At 40.1% G+C, this 18,688-nt stretch overlaps 1 protein-coding gene across 7 annotated transcripts in view; it reads left to right on the forward strand.

Moving 5' to 3' along the window:
- The window catches only part of satb1b (SATB homeobox 1b), a 104,758-nt gene that overhangs the window by 29,072 nt on the left and 56,998 nt on the right, over positions 1-18,688 (forward strand). For 3 of the 7 annotated variants that reach the window (XM_025911226.1, XM_025911227.1, XM_025911228.1), the window contains exon 1: positions 17,175-17,606. The exons of 1 other annotated variant lie outside the window; for it this stretch is intronic. The gene's annotated coding sequence lies outside the window, so the exon portion shown is untranslated. Of the gene's footprint in view, positions 1-17,174; positions 17,607-18,688 lie in introns of those variants that run through there. 3 more of the 7 variants (XM_013268414.3, XM_013268420.3, XM_013268419.3) reach the window with 2 other exon arrangements.

The raw sequence follows: 18,688 nt of genomic DNA on the forward strand, positions 1-18,688 counted from the left end.
TGACCATATTAGACGGAGAAAGTGGAAAAGTTATCAGCAAATCCTAAAAAACTTGACCAGCTGCTTCAACAAACTGCATGGCTGCACTGTTCAAAGACATATACCTGCTAATGAGTCCTCTGTAACATTTTAATAAAGAATTTTAATCAGTAATCAAATCAACTGCATCCAGATATATTGTTAGTCTGATAACTGGCACCAACCATAAAAACCTGGATAAAATGGCCAGTTTTTGCTGCTACATCTGTGGCCCAACCTACTTCTTACTCCAAGCGGCTGTATCCCTTATAAAGCAGTTACTCCCTGCACTATTGCCATGAAGGTGGAAATTAGCTATAGAGCCCAAAACTGTGTATAATTTTGTTGTTGCTGTTTTTTTGTTTGTTTGTTTTTTGTCTAGCTGTAAACATGTTTTATTCCTTTTATTTTCATATTCCATTTTAACATGAGAATCTCTGAGTTCTGATTTGCTTTAGACCGAGCCAGGAAGTGCAGTTATTGGCACTTTCCCCCTGTTTGGTTTGCAGTGATGGCATAAATATTTATGGTAGGTATTACAGTTACAAAAGAATTAAATGTGAAAAAAAGCAAAGAAAAGGAAAAAAGATACATTGTACATTATCAGGCTTAAGATGGATCCTTTCCAGCAAGATCATTCATAACATCATAATATGTATATATGTAATAAAATAACATGAAATATAAAGTACTATTTCATTTTTATGGATTTGGATTTGGACACAGATTTGGATTTGGCCAGTTTGTGAGCATACACCGCCTTTACACATGCAAACTGAACGTAACGATTGTACGTTCATCTGCCTGTTACACATACGTTTTAAAGGTTTTATTTCATAGCTTTTACCATTCTACACACAAGTCACAACAATGTGAGGGTTAAAGTCTCTTGTCCTGGTAAAATGTTGAAAGTCTTAACTTTTCCTCTTTCAGTGACCATGTAAACATGCAGTTATAATCAGAATCAGAATACTTTATTAATCCCTAAGGAAATTTTGCATATATGTATGTATAAACACTGCTCAAAATCATATTTAGTAGTATTTTAGTTTTTAGTGGGAGGATCAACTTTTACAATTAACAAAAAGTATACGTATAACAAACAACATAAACAATAATACATGCAGCGCATTCAGGATGGAGCTGTTGCCACTCCGTCCTGTAGTTTGAGGTAGACTTTACAAAAAAGGTTTTGTTTCTGCTAGTACAGTGAAAACAAGAAGCCAGCAAATGTGCAACAAATATCTAGAAAGTTGAAGTGTCCTAATTAGTTTTGTCAAAAACTAAAGTTCACAAATGCTGAATCTGGCAAACGGATGCAATAAGATTCCTGAAACTCTAAGAGCGGACACTTTTTTTACTTGTATTTTTTTTTTTTTTTTATCAAACATTTTTTTTAATCTTTGGTCCGCATGCCGTAAAATGTGTTTGACCAAAAGTGAATCAAAGTAAAACTGCAGCACAACAACAACAACAAAAAAAGGGAAGTTGAAACCAAGCACATCTTTTTAGTTTGTTTTCCCCTTTGCACGGTTCCACACATTCGTTGGAAGTTCATGCCATCACTGCCATGGTCTTTGCTTAAAGAAGAGGAGAGGGGAGGGGAGGGGCTGTCCTGAGGGCCCCTGGAAGCTGGCATGGTGCTGACCGCACTGCTGTTTCTTCTGAAAGGAATGTCTGGTGTGGCATCAGTCACTGCTGGCATTCAGGAGATGGTCTGCCAGTCCCTCATCATTGTGCCACTACTGCACACACACAAACACACATACACTGTCTAACACACAAAAACATAAACGCATCACACCCTGTGCAGGGTAGTGATAGGCAGAGGACGAAGAGCGCACATCCTTATCGACGCCAATCCAGATGAACCTACAGACATGCTTCCCCAACACCCCAGACCCTCTCGCTGCACAGTTGGCCACCATTAGCCTTCTTTTAGCTTTGACAGTCCTAAGGCTAAGGGGAAAGAAGGAGGGGGGGGGTGTAGTATTGCCAAGGTGCACCCATGATTTGCTACGTTTCCCAGGGCTACGGGGCCTCTAGGCTTACTGGCCCATGGAGACATAAGCCCCGGCCTCCCTGGAGGCTCTCGGCCAACCCAGATGCTTGGCATGGGCCGAACCGCCCAATGGGAGCCATCCAAGAGCTGTGGATGGCTATGATATGTTTCCACCGAGGGCAATTTCAATCATGTGGAATTTCGATGGATGAAAAGAATGTGTCTCGCTGGGGGTGGACTGAGCTGGAGAGAATCAGACTGCTGCCTTCACACATTACCTCATCTCATAGTTGAAAAAACAAGGCGTTCTTCGTCTTTAATGTACCTATAAAGAATACAAGGGTCATTCATAGAAATTATATTAAAACATTCTACTCCTTTGTAGAAAGTTCTGGGTTGTGCAAAAGTTCTTGGAAGAGTTAAAAACTTTTTCACTGTTTATTGTAAACCACCTAAGGTTTGTTTGTGGTGTTACTACCACAAGCTCTTTTCATTTTTTCTAAATTATTCGAGATAGATATTTTCTCATTGGACATTCACTACACAAAACATCAGTGATATTCACAAAACTTCAGAATATTATAAATGATCCATTTTTGACTACATCCAGGCAGAAATGGTTTTAAGAATTATAAATGAAATAGTAATTATCCCATGAAGTTCACATGGTGGGAATGTGTTCTCCGAGAGTCAAGAAGGCTCCATACCTTTACTTTGAGACTTAACTTTGAGGAATTCTTGAGAGCTCATTACTATCTTCAAAAGAGTTAAAAGGCCTATTTCTCCAGAATCTTGGTCACTTGTACTTAGTTACCTGTAAAAACAAAAGACAAAAAAAGCACACATTCTTTTTCTGTTTATTCAATTGCAACTAAGAAAAAAACTTTTCAAATATAAAAAGAAACAAAAAGTTTATGAGTCAAAACACTGGTTAAACTAGGCAAGCTAACTCTAGCTCACATTTAAGGATCCACAGTTTACAAATGCAGATACATTTGCAGACTAAAAAAGGTGACCAAAAACTAAATGGTAAATGGCCTGTATTTATATAGCGCCTTTCTAGTCCCTAAGGACCCCAAAGCGCTTTACACATCCAGTGATTCACCCATTCACGCACACATTCACACACTGGTGATGGCAAGCTACGTTGTAGCCACAGCCACCCTGGGGCGCACTGACAGAGGCGAGGCTGCCGGACACTGGCGCCACCGGGCCCTCTGACCACCACCAGTAGGCAACGGGTGAAGTGTCTTGCCCAAGGACACAACGACCGAGACTGTCCGAGCTGGGGCTCGAACCGGCAACCTTCCGATTACAAGGCGAACTCCCAACTCTTAAGCCACGATCTTGAAACAACAGCCAATCATTATCAAATATGTTTACGATGATGCAATATCTCATTTGCTATCAGACACACATGTTGGTCTTAAACTTAACTTACAAGCTTACATTGCATCTCAGTAAACTATAGAGACTGTGATGCAATGGAAGACCTCATTGTAGGCTTGTGTGCCCACATCATGAGTGAAACTAAACTGTAAAAGTAAACAGTTACTTTTACTGAAACACAAGAAGGAGAAACGATCTATACATCCACTGTCTGAGCTGGGAGGAAGTCTGGACATGTGTCTGTCTGCTATTTATTAGCAAAGTGAGGAAACTAAATACAATTGTAGCCAGTTACAGAGTATATTACTACCAGGAAGGAAGGTAGGTACACATTAGTCTACAGTGTAGGCTATGGTATAGAGCTATGAATTATTATGAATCAAGCCTTACATCACTGGCAATGGATGCAAGCTGGGCAGTGTAATTTAAAATGAACAGATATCAGAGATATATGGCTGCAAAAAGACACCAAAATTATGGCTGTATTACTCCTTCTACTCTTCAAGTGTCATCAGCCTCAAACATTGTCAACAATGCGAGTTTTACAATTCATAAAAACTGTCATGATGTCAAAGGCATTCATTATAGATGGCACACACCACAACACACCTCAAATCAGAGGGTTAAAAGCTTGCTGATGAAGGATTACGGTAATTTTTAATGTAGACATGTTGTTTTTTTAATTCGCTCTGACTACACTGCCTTGATGCTTTTGATTAATATGGCGAGGAAATGTTTGTGAGCAAGACATGTACAGCGATTCATCTGCAAAATAATCCAATCATTACCAACTAATGACGGGGGGGTGAAAAATGATGTGCGCCCGCCGCGGCTCCCCAACATGCATCAGGGCCCCACAGACGCAGAGGATTGGAGGCCCCACCTGTCACTGCGATGCAGTAATTGCATTGTGGGCTCTCTCCTCTCCTCAGCTCAGTTTCCTCTCTTCCCCATCCACCGCCGTTCAGCTGCGCAGACAATGCTCGTCTTAATGAAGCCGTCTGACGAGGTGGCAATTACAGACTTCTGTCACTGTCACCGGGGGCAACAGGGAAGGAGGTGGAGGGGGCGAGGGGGTGGCGTAGGATATCTCCCCCCTGAGGGCTTTTCCACACCCGCTGTGTTACGCTGGATGGCAGGGTGGCTAAGCTGCTGTCAAAGGCAACTGGAGAGCACGAGCTGGATTAGAGGTTTACTGTATGAGTGATTGTTAGGAGTGAAGTGATGCATTACAGCGTATGGAGATGTCTGTGGATTGATGGATGATCTGCTGACACTTCCATGTACACTTAAAAATGGAGAAGTGCTTCCATGTGCAGAGATTTTCTGGGTGATTCAAGTATTTTTTGCCCAAACGCACGTTGAATTTGCACAAATTTTACATATTAAAAATCTGTTTGCTTGGCATCATCAGGACTTCCCACCCTCATCTAATGACTTATGTCTTCTGAGGCTGTGGAAGAGCTTGTTAAAGAGATTAGCCAAGAAGTTAGCTAATGCTATTAAAAACTATCACAAGCAAACTGACACGAGTAACCTTAATTTGGCTAACGATAGACCTCATGTGATAATACTTTAATTTGTTACATTAAATAAATTAATAACGAAAAGGCCTTTTTTTCCCTCCAGCTGTGGCATCAAAACAACATGATCAATAAGTTGGAATGTTGATTCTAAACTAACATTTTTATGATAGCGCAGGAACAACACCAACACGATATCAGATGCACTGTTCATTTTGCCATCTCACTATGTACAATGATATAATAAACATAAAAACTATAACATGATAACTTTACATATATGTCTGTGTACAGATTGAGCTGGTAAAAACCATCCGTAGGATCCGTAGGATGGGTTTTTGCTGGGGTTTTTTAACAGTCAGCAGGACAATAAGCAGGCCTACAGTATGACTCACTACTTCATGAGTGTGCAGTGTCCTTTGGTTTAGAGGTTAAAGCCAGCCCAAACTTCTAAAATTAACAACCACATTGTGGTTGAGGCTTCAAAAACTGATTCGTAGACTAGGCCCTTCTTTTGTATGCAGGCTAAACATTTACCGGGTATAAACAGCCTAATGAAAGTCACTATGTAGTATAAAAAAAGGACCAAGCTTGCTTTCCATGCTTTCATCTCATCACACTTTAAGTCTGCTGTGAACTTCTCTCCTTGAACCTCAGCCAGAAGTCCCTATCGGCCTTCATCTCATTTAAAAATCTGCTGTCAGACTTAACAAATTGTCTCCACACTGGCTACCTCAAATTGATTTTAAACTTTTATTAATTACCTTTCAGGCCTTACGTGGCCTTACTCCCTACTTACTAACTACATTATAGATTTAGTCACTCTTTATGAACCGAGATGCAACCTGGGTCAGATTCTCCAAACTGCTCCCGGCACCATCTCATTACTGAAGGAAATTGGGCATTTTCTGTTAGCGGTTTAGCAGAGGAACTGAGGTTAGCAAACTCAGCATCCACCTTTAAATCACTACTCAAAAAGTAATATAAAGAAGTCAAGTCAGCTTTATTTATATAGCACATTTAAAAGACATCAAGTGTCGGCCAAAGTGCTGAACAGAGGGATAATATGCACTTTCTTAAGATTACTATTACTATTATTACAAGTATTATTTTTATGTTTAAAGCTGCAGCTAAATAATGGACTTAGAGGTGCAGTTTACGCCCAAACTTTCCCAGATTCAGCTCAGCATTTTCTTGAATTCAGCAAAACTTGGTGACCGTCAAATGCACGAAGAACACATTTGAAAAACTCAGCAACAATGTCCTGAAACCATAACTTCATTACTTCAAAAAGAAGAAAGAAAAAAAGCTCAAACCCAGTTAAGAGTAGTTTCATGTGAGTTTCATGTGAGTTTCATGCGAGATGTAGGTTTGTGGATTCCTTTTTGAGTAACAGCTTCATGATTTCTAGAAATGCTGCAGCTTTCTTTTTTTTCTGATGCTTTGAACATGAGACTTTCATAGAATTCATTTCAATTTGATTTGTCTAGTCTAATATCACATGTAAAGGTTCAAAGGGCTTCACTGGCATGAAAACATACTAAGAGATGTTTTCTATCTTTCATCTTAAACTCCATTTACCTCGCTGTTATGGGGTGACATCAGTAGACACATTTGTGAAATTTGGGTCAATCGATCCTGCAGCTCAGTGCTCGTTTTGAACTGCTCTTTTGCATTAACTTTTATTGTAGGCTTTAAGCTTGTAAACGGTTACATTTTTAGCATTTGTTCCACTGCATCCCGTCACATTCAGTGTAACAGTGCTGTAGGTTTGTTCACGGCCTTGCTAACAGAAATGAAGCGATTTCAACAGTGGGTATTAAATTGGACTTGAATTCCTGCACAGGTGCCATTACAACTCAGTCACAAAACAATAACTTACCATAAATTCTTAACCTCGCACAGCTGGCTGTGTCTTTACTTGAACAGCTCCAGACATTAAGAACACAATTAGGTTAGCCAAGCATTGCTGAAAAATTATGCAGAATTAGAGATTCCTCTGGTGGTATCAAAAAAGCCATGGTGGCTAAAATGGAAATGTGCATAAGAGGCTTAAAGGCATTCCAATTCTTAATGGTGATGTGATGGATGTAGTACAAAATGGCGTTGCAGGCCTGGATAAATGGTTGAGTACAGATATAGCCCCCTTAAAAGATAAACCTGCCTCTGTGTTCCATTTTAATGAAGACAACCGGAGAAAGTTTTGCCAGAGCTCATTCAAATCCTTTGAGGTCACCGAAACTTTGTTGAATCTCTTTATCTTTCTCTTAAAATCACTATATATAAATACCATCACATCATAAAGAAATCATGTATTGCTAATTTATTATTAGCGGCAGACCACCTTTCCTGTGGTTGGTCAGAATAGATTTGTTTGGATAATTAATACATACAGTCCAGCTAACACATTCGCCGCACTGCAGTTTAACATCGCTGTGGCTTTAAAGTAACGCTCACTTGGACAAAAAGTTAATTGAATCATTCTTGCTACTTCATTGTTTTCATGTCTCCAGTGAAGCTTAAACTAACGCTGTGTTTGTAATGTTCTTTAAATCACACTCTCAAACGCACACACACACACACATACACACACACACACACACACACACACACAAATGCTCCCTTTCACATCATTACAGGTGTTCCCTGGTGTCGACAAACTGTACATGTTGCCATGGATTCATCATGCCTACCTGCCCTGTGTAATTATGTAGAGTACCATGACATTGTTCTTGAACAAAACAAAGTAGAGTAAATACTTCCTCCATCCCTCCTGTTTGCTTCTTTGTCGATATAGAAGGGAGCGTCTTCTCTTAATCTTTGTAAGAAAATGACTGTAGGCAGGAGAGTAACCAAACAAAATGTAATATTTATATAGTGTCACACAAACCATATCAGCTTAGAAAAATGTGTCTATAGTTTTACCTTTTAAAAAATAAAATTGCCTTAAATGAGCACAACATTTTAATAGAAGATGATGATCTTATAATAATAATAACTTTATTTATACAGCACTTTTCAAAGCACAGAGTTACAAAATGCTTTACAGTTTAAAAAAACAGCCACACACTGAAGATAAGTGTACATGTTAAAACATACAGACACATAAACACACACATATTCAGCCATACTGATGGACATTCACTCCAACATACACACATACCTGCATGCGTGGTTCCAAACTATGGCAACAAATGAAGGGCAACAGTTTAAGGAAAGGCTAACCTATAAAACTGACTTTTCAGCATTGGCTTAAAAAAATAACAGTCAGCCAACCTGATTGACAGAGGAAGGCTGTTCCACAGTTTGGGCATTACAACCTCAAAAGCACAATAACCTCTGGTATTAAAATCAGAGTAAGGGGCAGTTCAAGATGACTGACTGACAGAGAAGGTTTGAGTTTTGCAGTATGTCTCAGATTAAAGAAACTAGACTGGGTAACCTTTGAGATATGAGTTCCAAAATTCAGATGCTGCTCAAAAGTGATACCAAGGTTTTTAGCAGATGATTCGAGGTTATTGCCGAGGGGGCTGATGTGCTGACTAACTTCCTTAGAGAAACTGGGCTGAGCACTAGAACCTCAGTTTTACTAGAATTAAGATAGAGGAAATTAGGATACATCGTATTAGTAATATCAGAGAAACACTTATTGAAGCAGGAGAGGCTGTTGGGCTTCACAGAAAAAATATAACTGTGTATCATCTGCATAGCAGTGGTAGGAGATTCCATTAAAACCATTAATTAGTTGGCCCAGAGGCAACATGTCTAAAGAAAACAGAACTGGTCCAAGGATTGAGCCCTGGGGCACTCCACATATGAGCGGTACAAGTGAGGACATTCATAGATTAATATGAATTCTGAAGTGTCTGTTTGATAAGTATGAAGAAAACCATTTGAGAGCAGTACCAGTGATGACAAAGCAGTTTTGTAGTCTGCTAATAGCAGCAGCATGATCAACAGTATCAAAGGCTGCAGATCAGTCGAGCAGGACTAAAGTGGAATGTTCACCCTTATCCAAGCTCATAAGGATATCATTAGTAATGTTCAATAACGCTGTTTCAGTGCTGTGGTTGTAACCGGGTTGGATGTTTCCTTCAACAAGAGCATCTCTGAGAATTCAAGAACTTTTCACTTGATGAGAAAGTTCTATGAGGGGACAACAGCTGCCAAGTTTGAACCAGGTCTCGAATGTCGAACTTTTGAGAGGTGACAAAATTGTTAAGGCTGAATGATTTGTTGGATAAGGATCTACTGTTAAAAAGGGCAACAACTGCAGGAGAGGGGCAAATAATTGAGGAACACATTGTATCTCTCCCTGTTGTGATATGATTGATGATTATCAATGGGTCCTCTCTCTTTAGTCCAGAGGGTGCAGCACCCATGTTTCCCATGTTGACGTCAGAACAGTTTCCCACTTTGCCTCATTCCCTTTTAAATGAGCTTTGGTTCAGCTGCAGCTCTAACCTGCATTTGTGGACGGCACAGTGAACACAGTGTTCACAGACAGTGATTTCTGGGAGGTTTCCTGAGTTCATGCAGTGCATGATTTCCATCACAGAATCATTCCTGTTTTTAATGCAGTGCTGCCTGAGGGCCCAAAGATCAGAGGGATCCAATACTGATTTTCAGCCTTGTCTCTTGCGCACAGAGATTTCTTCAGATTCTCCAAATGTTTAAATTATTAGATATTAAAAGACTTTGTAATTTTAAATTGAGGAAAATTATTCTGAAACTCTTCCACCATTTGTGGAGTAGTTGCAGCTCTATTTGTGTAACTTTGTTACAGATTAGTGAACCTCTGCCCGTTTTCTCCAAGTTTTCTTTGTACACCCCAATCGTTTTACAGACCTGTTGCCAGTTACCCTGATCAGTTGTAATACGCTCCTCCACCTTTGCTGCATCAAATTCAAAATGTGCTAATATTTTTCTTAAAATGGTACATTTGCTCAATTCAGACATTTGATGTTTTCTGTGTGTTATTGTGAATAACATTCTGCACAGCATCTCAACTTTTTCACAATTGGGTTTGTGAATATTAGTTCACACACATACCAACTGACACCACAATGGAGTGACAAAAAATAGAACTCCCACTTTTGTGTATTTATTTGTTGTTGTCCTTGTTTTTCTTCAGATAAAGAAATATAATGATGTCCAATATTTTTACTGCAGCAGGTAAACCAGGCTGACAGGTTGTTACAGTATAAGCCCCCATGCTCTTTTTGTTTAGGTTTGACCAGTATGGTTTCTGCAGCCTGCAACATGAGGCTGCCAAAATTCCACCCAGACATCAGATTTACTTTTGTCATGATGCAAATAATTCCTCATCAGCTTTTACCCCCGCGGCTGACACTAAACTCTCCACATCGAGCTCTTGGCGTTTCGTGTTTTCCACTGGTGTTGTGTGTTCTGCAGGGTGCCACTGCGGAGGCTACCGTACCTGTAACATATGCTAAGTTGCTACTATCCACCTACTCTGATTTTATTGCATATTGAAGAAGCTGAGATAGAGGAAAACAGTATGTTGTTTTTGATATAAAGACCATTTCATATCTACAGTTAGCAAGTTTTAAAAACTAACCAAGTCATGAAGATACTGAGGTTAAACTTTGGTAAGTAACCTTACCAAAGGCCACTTCTGCCAGAAAGCATTTTATATTATAATAATTATAAATCTGAGTTTAGCAAGATACAAAAATATTGGTACTGAGTCACCAATCCAGCCCAAACACAGTTCCTCTGGGTGTCAAATATTCCTCCAAGAACACCACTTCAGGTCAGAGAAACACTATTCAGGAGGAGGAGGAGTTTAGCACCTTGATGCTTCCTGAATGTACCGAATTGGTTGTTCTCAGATGCTTTGAGTGACAAAATGTAGTGCACAACACAAATAATAAATGATAGGAAATATATGACACAGTTGTTGTTTTAAAGACGGTGTGTAGATGAATTTATACCATTTTGAAACTGCCTGACCCGAGAAGCCTGTGGAAAAAACTCGACTACGGGAACTCGGCTATTTTTGAAAGACGAGGGTTTTAAAGGAGTCATTTAATTGAACTAAACTTGGTGAACTTTTTAAGAAACTACCGGAGGCCTCATTATTTGAACTGGCATCCACCCAGTTAGATATCAGAGCCATATTACCTGCAGTGGCTCATTAGAAGCCCTCAGTTCACTCAGACATAGACAGACCATTGTTTTAAGCAGCGCTGCCCTGCATGTCTAGGTTGTCTGTGATTGACTAATGAGTGCACAATCAAATTGAGGAGATGCAAGGGCAGAGAGAGTTCAAACTTTAACTGAGTTTCTGCAACTCTGCATCTTTCTGCTACTTCTTTCCTCAACTAAAAACCTACTGAGTAGCAAATAATATTTCTTGACAGAAACAGCTTACGCTTGACGGTGAATTGAAATGACTCACAGTTAAAATCCCCCTAAAATATTAGCACATGGAGTTACCTTGGTTTCTCTCTCATCTCTCTGTCTCTGTCAATGATTCATCTTTTTCAAGTTAGTGAAAATTTCCCTGTTGCTTTCCACCCAGTTACAGCAGACAGCCGTGGCTAAATCCCTCCCACGTATTTTGCACTAAATTACCAGTAATCAATCTCTTATTAGTTATCGCCTTATCCTGATACTCCGACTTTCGTTTTCTCTTTGTACGTCAGCACTAAACTCTGATTGACAAACTTCAGAAGTGGACCCGAAAAAGTCGCTGCCCGCACACATTACTCACACGTTAACTCTGCAGCTTGCAGGGCTGTGCGTTAGTGTGTAATAGGCGCTATTAATAAAGCCAAGCCATGCGTGACTCGACTTTCTCTCTGCAGCCTCCTCTCATGGTTGACTTCTTACCGGGGATTCAGTTGTGTGAGTTTGGATCAGTCTAATCACATTTGTTTAATTAAGCACAGCTAATAGACTCTCCAGGAGATAGGGTGTCTCACTGTGACGGCAGCGCTGCTCTGAGATGCATGTCAAACACAGAGGCCTAGACGCTGTAGTTCCCCTAGCTCTGTGCTGGTTGACATGCCCGACATCCAGCCGTGTTTGCAGACTTGACACGACCAAGCTACGGGTTAAATGTTGCGTGGATGGATGCCAGAGGAATGTGTAACTTTTTAACAACATACATGCTCTTTAGCCTCCTTTCTATGTAAGAAAATTCAACTGTTTGCGGGTGGTATCATCCTAAATAATGTGTAATATTAAGATATATAAATACACGACTGCTTTTTTGCAACATATAGACACTTTAACGGACCCTTTACCAGATGTTCTTAACACCTGGTGTTTCTTCGTTCCTTTGACAGAGACAATATGGTCATTTTATATATTCCAGCTGCATTAAAAACATCTTTTATAAATCTGTGAATTCACATGAAAGGCATGATGTCGTCTACACACAAGTGATAATAAACCAGATCTCAGAGCAACAATACTACACTGTAGAAATATTCCATTCAAAGTGCTCATTTCACTTTTACATTGTTTTCTACATATATGAACACACACAAATATTTGAATGATTCATACTTACGGTCCCAGGTGAACTGCATGACACTGATAACACTGTGTTGTGTCATTGTGTTGACTCTAATTTGTTAGTTGTCACTCATTTAAACATTGCACACTGCAGACACACATGCCTCGTGGTAATGGCACTTCCCAACGACGTTAGCCTCCCTCAGTGGGTCAACTGCTCATAAAATCCAATCTGATCAACATCTGCAGCCCCACCCAAAGGCTCTGATGTTCTAGAGACAAATGCTACAGGACACTCCAGAGGTCCTGTGTTCATACCTGGGGAGGGTTACACACTATTAGGTAAGTGAGTTTAATGTTTAGTCCTTTTTAAACAGTTAGTTCAGAGCAGTGATATGTATCAGAGTGAAAGACTGATATCTGATTTTCTACTTTCCTTTAATCTTTGATTCTTTTTTCAGCTGTTGAACAATTCAGAGATTACCAAAGTGAAACTGTGTGACAGGTTTAGAGGAGAAATGCCTCTGAAAGAGCTACAAACAACCCAACGACATCCAAAATATGACAAAGAGCTACAACTACATCGTAATTTCATATGCACACTGCCACCAACCAAGAGCAACTCTTTAATGCTGCGTTGGATTTTCGTAAATAGAATTCTTGGACTCTTCTGATTTAAGTTTTCCTCCAACAAGAAAGGCAACAAAGTGTTTAAAAACAATGTCGCTTGAAATAAAGAGACACAACCCTCCAGGAAAAGGAGAAAGTCAGTAAGCACCCAGAGTAACTTAGGTAGGAGGGTGGGATGGATGGATGAGCCCATCAAACATCAGACTGAGGAGACAGGAGTTTCCCACTGACAATAAACATACTTTTCCCTGACACTAATCAGGTAGTAGTTTCTCAGCTTTAAGAAGCTGATGCGTCACCATTATCAGTACAAGGACTGTGGATAAGAGAAAAAAAGAAATAAGGGACAAAGAACACAGTCTTTTTTGACAACCACTAAAGTCACAACTGTTCCCGACGAGCCAAACTACTTCACATTCTCACACCTTCTAACTGGGGCTCAACAGACACAATGTGATATAAATTTAAAACTCAAAACGTTTTGCTCAATTAAGCTTTAAAAAAATCCTCCTTATGATCCTCCCTGATCCTAGGATCAGTTTGAGGTCAAGAGTTTAACACTGCAGGGCTGGAGATTGCTGGTTTCATGCTGTTCTCATTACCAGGATGCTCAAGGAAAAGGAATCCCACTGTGCCCCTCACTGCATAACTGACACAAGATCTTAATGTGTTACACAAAAAAACGAGCACATCAGTATACCTGAAGAAAATTTGTGATCACAGAGTCCTCTAACATCTGGGCAGCTGCCACCAATGTTCAACTGACGCTCTCCACGTGCAGTAATGTACTAAGTGACATTAAGCTGCCACATCTGACGGGAGAGTTCACACCGGAAAGTAATTACTCTTCTGGGCTGTTTTCTTTCGCCCAGCTGACTGACATCCCATTAACAGCTGTAGGCGTGTGCGCTTTGGAGTTGCCGCTGCGGGTCAGCTTTTGTTGTTCTGATTGGTTCTCATCTCCACTGTCCTCGTTGGCAGCACGCAAATGAGGATTAATAGTGTTTCATTTGAGAGGTGAGCTTGTGAAGTATACTCCTCTCTCAAAATTTGAAGAGATGCTGTAAAGAAAAGCAAGGAGAAATCTGCACTTCCATTTCGATTCCTGCCGAGGAGATCAGAGGAGGAGAAAATGTGGGAAGCCAGTGTTTACCCTTGGATGAAGCCAGGTAGACAAGTCATAGGTAGACAGGAATCCTTGTTAATCTTTAAAAGGTGAAAGATTATAAAAGATCTATTGAGGAAAGTTACAAAGGCTAACCACAAAACCAGAGCTTAAAAAAGAAAACACACCCGCACACAAAGTGGCTGAGCATTCCTGATTTAGACGAGACGTCTGTCTTATAGCTCTTGGGCATCTTTCTGAGACAAATTACTTTGAGTAGTCAATAGCCTGTAATTAAAATATACCCACTTGATGGAGACGCAACAGTGTCTCTCTATTTAGTTATGGGTTGGAAAGATTAATTCTGGGGTGTATAACCCTTGTAATTTTGCAAGTGCTGTTTATTGTTTTCAGAGAAAAAAAAATTCAGTGCAGACGATTGAAATGTCTCAGCTCAAGGTCTGCTTTGATTTGCTTGCGCTTCACACACACTTGGTCCCCTCTTTGTGCTTTATATGTGCCCTTCTCATGCTTCAGCAACATAGATGCACATTAACAATTTGCATTAATGTTTTGGAACACATCCACAGCTCTCGCACATCGCTGCTGCACTAATGTTCTTTGTGTTTGAATCCAGAGGTCAGGGTTTGCTGTTTTTTTACTCTCAGAAATACTGGCACAAGCTGCTGGATGCCAGCATATTAAACCCAAAGAATGAAAAGAGTCTTGTGAAGAGGGGCCATCATTTGCTGACCTCCTCTCCTTTTACTCTACCCTGTTTAACATGAAACTCACTGGTCCCCCTTGTGGTTAAAGTAACAACTGCAGCACATGTGGGTTCAGGGAGGCAGCAACATGAATTGTTGAATAAAACAGAGGCTGCATTGAAATCACCAGCTGTTGTCCGTAATGATGAAAACATCCCCAACTTAGCATGAATTTATAATTATGCAAAAAGCAAATTTGAATCTCTTTACTGGAACTTTTCAATTCCCATTCAATCTCCCAGGAGAGATGTTGTGAATCATATGCAGAGATTGTGTGTATCTGTGAGAGAGTGTGTGTGTGTGATTTTTTTTCCTCCCTGTTTTTTTTTTTTTTTTAAATGCAGATCTCAGATACTTCATAATGAAACTTTTGTGGAGTCCCAAAACCACAACAAATGAACTTTTCTGAGAAGTATTTTCATATAAGAGCTTACAATAATGACTCCAGTCCTTTATGTTCACTGATAAATCACTCAGTGTGGACAACAAGAGAAACTTTCTGAATTTTTTTAAGACACTAACACTGTCTTCATCTCACCTTCTGTTGCCTTGTGTCAGTTTCTTTTAGCTCTTTTCCCTCCCCTTACTAATTCTATTTTCACAGGGGGTTGTAAATTAAGTGTAAATGTAAATGGATCAGTGTGTTATTATGCTAAATCCAGCAAAGAAACACGTTCGTATTGTAAGTAAACAGCTGCATTACCTGTGGGCTCCTGCACACCTGCTAGTGCATAGCAGTTAGCCTGTGCAGATGCAAACTGTCAATCATTTCACACACACGCAGGCAAACAAACAAAGGCGTGCATGTGACAAATGTGTATAAATGTGCAAGGTGCAAGAAAGTTCAAACACATGACACAAATTAAAAAAAAAAAATTCTTGCAAACCACAATCTGTGATGCACACACACACACACACACACACACAGTCTAAAACACACTTACATTATAGTGTCACATCCACATGATCAGCAGCAGCTCATGCACACACACGATGGGCACAAATAAAGTCAAATATAATAAATTATTTTTGCATTAAACTCTTTCATCTTTTTTCTGATTTGGAAGGATATTGTTGGGAACGTTCAAGCACAACATGTAGACGTATAAAAATGATTTCCTTTACTAAGTGTAATATGTTCTTCATTAAGACTATTAAATTGAATTTACCACATTTACAGATATTTCCCATCTATTTTCAGACTTCAGCAGGAAAAGCGACCTATATCTCTCTATATTTTATTTTTTTTCACTTAAATACAGCACTCAGTAGATGAAAATCAATTAAAATATCACAAATATATTTAGACGCTATCAGGGCGGAAAATAAAAGCTTTTTTCTCTCTTCTTCTTTCTCTGTCAGCATCCTCAGTGTCTCGGCTGATTCAGCTTCTTACTGTGTTCTTAAAAAATATCCAAGACAACAAATAAAATGAAATGATCCTCTCTCTATGCTGATTTTACAAATTTGCAGTCATTTAGTATATCTTTATTTTTATTTTTTATTTAAACAGGTCTGTATTGACTTCGGTTGGTGGATCTGTGTCTGCGTGATGTCCGGAGTTAAGTTATAAGCGCAAAAATACACACAGCAACAGCTTGCGTTGATAAAATAAAAGTGAATGTGGTTCAGTAATGATGCATTAAAAATGTTCACTGCCGAATAGTCGGAATAATAATTATTTCCCACTAAAAGCCTTGTTTAAATTGGCGAAATTAATTGGAAAAATAGCTTTCGGCAAACACAGCAGAAGAACAGACTGCAGCATTAACACGCCTTTCAACCAGCATTGTTCAAACTTAATTATTCTTGAAAACTTTTTTTCCCCCTTCCTTGTTTCCTATATTTTGGCGGCTTTCAGACAAATCAACCCATCTGCTTTAATAAACAGCTCTTTATGTCGATACGAGCATGTGATGTATACCAGACTGTACCGGGCTGTACGGTTTCATGCTCGGCTCAGGTGTGCGGGGAGGGAAAGCTGGCAGGTTGCCCTCCGCTATTAAAACAACAGGCTTTGAGTCGCTTCAGAGCAAAACGCACGCCGCTGCGCGCACTTTTACTATTTACCAGACTTTTTTTTTCCTCCCTTCTTCTTCTTCTTGACATGCAAACATGTGGCGTGTAAATATGAAAATGAATGAGTGTGAGAGCTCTCCTGGCAGTGACTTCTCTCTCTCTCTCTCGCTCTCTCTCTCGCTCTCTCTCTGTCCCCGGAGAGCGGCGCGTCGGAGAGGAGCGGCTGTAAAAACCAAAGTGGGGCAATGAGACAAGCTGCGCCACAGCTGGCAAATCATCGATTTGAGCATCAGAAACGGGGAGGGGCGGTTCATTTACCTGCCACCCTCTCAAAGCAGCCCTCCTCACATGCCGCTACTCTACTCTCCTCTTCTTCACCCCCGCTGCCCGCAGCGCACGGTTGCTCGCGTTTCTGCGCTCCATCAGCCGTGTGCGCTCCCCAACTTCACTCCAACCTCCGCCAGTGCGGTTTCTACTTGACGACCCCCTCCTCCTCCTCCTCCTCATCCGTAGGACTTTTGACTTTTTTTCCTTTTTTTAAAAAAAGCAGTTCTTCCTCCCACAGAGCAGTCGCCTATTTTTGGATCTCTCGCCGTGGAGCAGTGACAAGAGATTGTTCAACTTTTGATGGAAAACAAGAGGTCGGGCGACTGCTGACTTTAAAGGTACGGTCTCTTACTCTAAACTGTTCCTGTTCAAGTGATCGCTGTCCGCTGTCATTCTGTCACATGCCTCTTTATTAGAGCATCTGCACGGCTTTGAAATCACATTTTTTATTGCGTGTCTCATTAAAAAAGGGGGTCTCCTTGGAATTAGAAGGGTGAGATACTCTAAATGAATTAAAAGCAGTTTTGCAGACCTTCATCTTCCAAATCACTTAAAACCCGCAGACCAAAAGTGTCTGTAAGAATTTAATATTTCAGAGAGATTTTTTTAAAATAAAATAAATAAAATAAAAATCGAGATAATGAACGGTGATGCCGAACCTAAACGCACTCATTCAGAACTTTCTAAATTTAAACGGGCCCGTGTCGTTTCTGCACAAATAAGCAAAGCACTCGTGATATTCGCGGGGTTAAGTGCACCCATCTCCTCTAATTCATTTAACAACTTACTCTGCGGCGCAGTAGAGGAGGAGGAGAAGTGATGCAGCCATGGCCACCGCTGCTCCTGGCCTGACCGTGTCACAGAAAGTTGCTTAGTTTTCCGTCGAGTAGTGAATCTTGTAGAAAATACTAGACTTCAAAACCAGGCCTTCCTCTCTTACTTATAATGAAGTGCGTGCTATCAAACAGCTGACACGTCTATTAGAAATGAATCTACTGCAGCCCAACTGCCCATCTACTTTTACTACTTTTTATTAGGCCATTAGAGCCACTTCATTTATTCCCTCCACATACTTACCATTTAATTACGTGTCAACTTGCTTCAACATTTTTACTGCTGTGACATGAAACATTTTGTGTAACTCTTAAAAAAACACACTGACTGAGCCCAACAAGGTATAAAAAAAAAAGGTGTGAGAGACTCAGAAGGAAACAAACATTAAATGACTTTATTGCTTTCTTTCTGCTTGACTTGGCGTGAGGCAGTCAGAAGGATGTGATGACAGAGTCTGCGTGGTAGTGCTGTTTTGGTCTGCCTTATGGCTTTTGTCACAGTGCTGATAAAGTAATTTCAGGTACAACCAGACCTGTGTGTGTGTGTTTATGTGTGTGTGTTAGATAAAGAGATAGAGAATAGGGAG

The sequence above is a fragment of the Oreochromis niloticus genome, linkage group LG11 (genome assembly GCF_001858045.2).
Source record: "Oreochromis niloticus isolate F11D_XX linkage group LG11, O_niloticus_UMD_NMBU, whole genome shotgun sequence".
Classification (NCBI taxonomy): domain Eukaryota; kingdom Metazoa; phylum Chordata; class Actinopteri; order Cichliformes; family Cichlidae; genus Oreochromis; species Oreochromis niloticus.